The following is a 5,771-nucleotide window of genomic DNA, read 5'->3' as shown; positions in this document are numbered from 1 at the left end:
CAAATTTTATTCATTTATGAATGCCTCCTTTTATATATATAGTTTTTGCCCTCATATCACTTATTGGGGTGACAGACATAAATCAAAGAATTCCATAAATAAATATAAAATTACATTTTGGGTTTTTGGGGGTTTTTTTCATTTGTTTTTGTTTTTGAGACAGAGTCTTGCTCTGTCACCCAGGCTGGAGTGCAGTGGCACGATCTTGGCTCACTGCAACCTCCGCCTCCCAGGTTCAAGCAATTCTCTTGCCTCAGCTTCCCAAGTAGCTGGGACCACACGTGTGTGCCACCACACCCAGCTAATTTTTTGTATTTTTAGTACAGACAGGATTTCACCGTGTTACCCAGGATGGTCTCCATCCGACCTCGTAATCCACCCACCTCAGCCTCCCAATGTGCTGGAATTACAGGTGTGAGCCACCATGCCCAGACTAAAATTACAACTTGTAATAAATGCTATAAAGTGGTAAAGTAAACGGAACTGACCTGCTCAAGGAAACTGGCACTGAGAGCTGAAGGTAAGAGCAAGAGTTGACTAGGAGACAAGATGGGGAAAGTTCTAGGCAGAAGGAACCCCATGTCCAAAGTCTACAGCATAGAGACAGAAAGTAGATTGGTGGTTGCCAGGGAGTGGTGGGGAGCAGAGAGGAAGGGGGTGCCTGCTGATGGGTATGGAGTTTCTTTTTGAGGCAATGAAAATGTTCTGGAATGAAATAGTGGTAACAGTTGCACAGCTTTGTGAACATACTAAAATCCACAGAATTGCATACTTTAAAGAGGCAAATTTTGTGGTAAACAAATTATATTTCAATTTTTAAAGATGAAGATAAGGCCAGGTACAGCGGCTCACACCTATAATCCCAGCACTTTGGGAGGCTGAGGCGGGTAGATCACAAGGTCAAGAGATCCAGACCATCCTGGCCAACATAGTGAAACACCGTCTCTACTAAAAACACAAAAATTAGCTGGGCTTGGTGGCGCATGCCTGTAATCCCTGCTACTCAGGAGGCTGAGGCAGGGGAATCGCCTGAACCCAGGAGGCAGAGGCTGCAGTGAGCTGAGATCATGCCACTACACTCCAACCTGGGTGGCAGAGCAAGACTCTGTCTCAAAAAAAAAAAAAAAAAAGGTGAAGATAAATCTAAGTTAACAATAATCGGTGGAAAAAAGATATGCCACAGCACCTTCAGGAAACTAAAAGAAGGTCAGTGTGGGCTAGGAGCAGTGGCTCACGTCTGTAATCCCAGCATTTTGGGAGGCCACGGCAGGCAGATCACCTGAGGTCAGGAGTTCAACACCAGCCTGGCCAACATGGTAAAACCCCATCTCTACTAAAAGTACAAAAATTAGCCAGACGTGGTGGTGGGCACCTGTAATCCCAGCTACTCAGAAGGCTGAGGCAGAAGAATTGTTTGAAACTGGGAGGCGGAGGTCGCAGAGAGCCAAGATTGTGCTACTGCACTCCACCCTGGGCGACAAGAGCCAGACTCCATCTCAAAAAAAAAAGAAAAGCCGTTATCTCAATTGATTGTTCATAGTCAGTTACAGATCGAACTCCTTGTTCTACTCTACTCTTTCCCCCCTTCTCACTACTGCACTTGACCAGTCTTTTAAAAAATTTAAAAAAAAAAAAAAACCAGGCACGGTGGCTCACGCCTGTAATCCCAGCACTTTGGGAGGCTGAGGTGGGCGGATCACCTGAGGTCAGGAGTTCAAGACCAGCCTGACCAATATGGTGAAACTCATCTTTGAAAAAAAAATTTTTTTAATTTAATTTAAAAAAAGAAAAAAGAAAGAAATCAAAAGGTTGGCCATGAAACCTTCCTCCATGCCCACAGCTGAGGAGTGGAAAGAAAGACACAGAGTCTGTAGAGGCATTAGTCCAAGAGACCACAGGAGAGAAGCAAAAGCAGCATACCAGACTTGCATAGAGGCCAAGAGAGGAGAGGATTTCTCATAGCAGGTGATGGTCAGCAATATTGATCACAGCAAAGAGGCTGAGAACAGAAATCACGAAAAGTCCTTTGGTGCCATGTGCTGTGCTGTACATCTACAGTCCCAGCTATTCAGGAGACTGAGGCAGGAGGATCGCTTGAGCCCAGAAGTTGGAGGCTGCACTGAGCTGTGACTATCAATAGCCACAGTACTACAGCCTGAACAACAAATCACAACCACATCTCTTCAAAAAAATTTTTTTAAGTTCTTAGAATTTAGAGCTGGATGACCATAGCATAGCTATGCGAGAGTGGGGCGTTGCAGGAAAGAACCAGATGGTGGAGGAATAATGAGAGAATGAGTCATAAAGACATGGAGGCACACAGTATTTGGCAGTAACAGGAGGAAGAAAAAATGGGACAGCAGCTTAAAGAGAGTGAGGTCATATGGAGGCCTTTTCCAAATGGGAGAGACCTGAATGCGTTTGAGATCAGAACAAGGAGCCAGGAAAAGGAACCAATTTAAAATGTGAAGGAGAAAATAAATCACACAATAAGTTCACATGAGGGGACAGAAGAAGTTAGAATCAAGACAGAGGTGGAAAGCACCGACTTAGAAAATAAGACAGTCAGCCGGGCACAGTGGCTCATACCTGTAATCCCAGCACTTTGGAATTACACCTGAGGTCGGGAGTTTGAGATCAGCTGACCAACACGGCAAACCCTGTCACTACTAAAAATACAAAAGTTGACCAGGCCGGGTGGTGGGCACCTATAATCCCAGCTACTTGGGAGGATGAGGCATGAGAATTGCTTGAATCCAGAGAAGCAGAGGTTGCATTGAGCCAAGATCATGCCACTTCACTCCAGCCTGAGTAACAGTGTGAGACTCCTTCTCAAAAAAAAGAAAGAAGAGGGGAGGGGGAAAGAAAGGAAGGAAGGAAGAAAGGAAGGAAGGAAGGGAGTGAGGGAGGGAGAAAGAAAAAGAAAAAGAGAGAGAGAAAGAGAAAAAGAAAGAAAGAGAAAGAAAGTAAGACAGTCATTTGCTCTGAAGTGGAAAGAGAAGTGATGGGTAATGATGCAGGTATTTTTTAGGTAGAGAGGAGTTTGGCTAATGGAGTTCATGTCATTGGTTCCTGCCTTCACAGTAATAATTGTAAGACCTAACATTTACTAAGATTTCAACATGGTACTAGCCTAAACAATTTGTAATATGTTAACTCACTTAATCCTCACAGCCTCCTAAGGTATATACTATTGTTATCCCCATTTTACAGTTATGGAAACAGAGTCACCAAAAAGTGAGGTGACTTTAACAAGGTCACACAGCTTATAAATGGTAGTACTCAGCCAGGCCCGGTGGTTCACACCTGTAATCTCAGCACTTTGGGAGGCCAAGGTGGGAGGATCAGTTGAGCCTAAGAGTTCAAGACCAGCCTGGGCAACATGGTGAGTCCTCATCTCTACAAAAATAAAAAGTAATAATAATTAGCCAGGCATAATGATGTGTGCCTGTGGTCCCAGGTACACAGAAGGCTGAGCTAGGAGGATTGACTGAGCCCGGGAGGTGGGTGAGCCTTGATCATACCACTGCACTCCAGCCTGGGACAGGGTGAGACCCTGTCTCAAAAAGGAAAAAAAAAAAACAAAGTAGTGCTAATATTTCTACCCACAAAATAGAAAGGAGATAAGGTGATTTGCCAAGAGTAAAAGAGAAACTGGTGGAACAGGAAGAGGGGAAATTGGGAACTTGAATGAATAAAAAATTTTCGAATGGCCAGAGTGAAAAGCATGCCGCTGAGGGTGTGAGAAGAGTAAGCCCTCTTGCAGATCAGCAGCCTTATATTTTATCCTGCTAATAGAACCTCTCCCCTTGAAGATTCTACAATCTAGATGTGTGGAATTCCTCAGTCTTTTCAGGCTGTTTGAGGTGATTCAGCCCTTCCTTTCACATTCCTGGACTCCGGGTCTGCCCTTCGAACAGGATTCTCCTAGTAAAGCTGAAGGTGGCAGAGAATTATTCTAGGCTGTTTTCTGACAGGGCCATACACAACCCATACACTTGGGCAGCTTTACTGAACCATATAAAGTGCATGTTTAAAATGGCATCAGAATTGGGGTATTAGTAAGCCCTATGTTTCAGGGGTGATTTTGTTTTTCTTTTTTTTTGGAGACAGAGTTTTACTCTTGTTGCCCAGGCTGGAGTGCAATGGTGAGATCTTGGCTCACTGCAACCTCAGCCTCCTGGGTTCAAGTGATTCTCCTGCCTCAGCCTCCAGAGTAGCTGGGATTACAGGAACACACCACCATGCCCGGCTAATTTTTTGTATTTTTACTAGAGACAAGGTTTCACCATGTTGCCCAGGCTTGTCTGGAACTCCTGACTTCAGGTGATCCACCCGCCTTGGCCTCCCAAAGTGCTGAGATTACAGATGTGAGCCAATGCACCCAGCCAGACTTTCTAATTTAAAAAGAGCTGAAGAGGAACACAGCCAGGCATGGTGGCTCATGCCTGTAATCCCAGCACTATGGGAGCCCAAGGTGGGTGAATCGCTTGAGGTCAGGAGTTCCAGACCTGCCTGGCCAACAGGGTGAAACCCTGTCTCTACAAAATGAAAAAAAAAAAAAAAACAGTTAAAGAGGAACAGACAGTTTCTAGCTCTCTGAAATTATTCCTGTAGCTTTTACCACAGGTAATAAAACTTGTTTTTTTTTTTTCAAACCAAAATTTGAATTTGCTAAAAACTTTTTATATATTCCATAATTATTTACATCACCAAGGAAACAGGACTTTACAAGTAAGAAATCAAACTGTCTCTATTCTCTTCCTCAAATGTCAGGAGTATTTTGGCAAAGAATCTTAGAGGAGTGAGAACAGAAAAGCAGCAACACTGAAAAACCAAAAACCTCCTCATATAGAGACATCAATCAAAAAATGCCACAACCAAAATTTCATTTCCCAGGAAGGAGTGCTGGATTCAGAATCATTTCCAGGCAAATTTGCATCACTGGTATTACTTCCTCCAGCAATATATATTTGTATTTTTTCACATCAAAACATTGTGAAGAACATACAACTTCGTAGTGACTCTTCAGGTATTCCAGGTCCTGGGCACATGCAGAGAGCTGGGCTGACCGGGTTTCCTGACTCAAAAGTTTAAGTACTGGCACAAATACATTACAAGTGGGGCAGCTGGGATATTCACCCAGACAACGCATCAGAATCAAACATTTAGATACAAAGATGCAGAGATCCATTGTTCCTGAGATGCAAACAAGAAGCAAACACAGCACAGAATGGAATTGGGTTTAAGAATGTGTCATGTGAATCTGCCTACAGACAACGCTGGCAACTGTTCCTGAAATGGGAGGAGGCTGTCATCACCTCTCCCTCAGTACCACCATGTGCCACAGAAATCATTTTCGTGGTTTTTTTCTTCATTTTCATTTTGGAAGTGCATTTTGATATGCTGTCTCCCTTCCCTCATTTCCCTCCTTCCCAGTCTGGGAGACAAGCCTGATCCTCACTAACCTCTGTTATTTGCTGCCAGGAAAAGGAAAGGGGGTTCAGGGGTGCTTACAAACCCCTGTGAAGCGAGCTGGTCCTGGCATCACCCAGGCAGGCATGCCCTCTACCTCCTCCTGGTGGATATGAAGGGAAGACTAACTCCTCACAGTGATGAGGACAGCCAGCCAAAGTCTGGGCCACTGAGAGACCTCCAAAGGAGGTCAGTTCCGGACCCATGGGTAGGCTCTGAAATGCTTCTCTCATGTGGATAGACTTTTTATTATTATTATTTTCTTTCTTTCTTTCTTTCTTTTTTTTTTTTTTTTT

The sequence above is a fragment of the Cebus imitator genome, unplaced genomic scaffold (assembly GCF_001604975.1).
Source record: "Cebus imitator isolate Cc_AM_T3 unplaced genomic scaffold, Cebus_imitator-1.0 Scaffold70, whole genome shotgun sequence".
NCBI lineage: Eukaryota > Metazoa > Chordata > Mammalia > Primates > Cebidae > Cebus > Cebus imitator.
Note: the sequence above shows the minus strand (reverse complement) of the source record.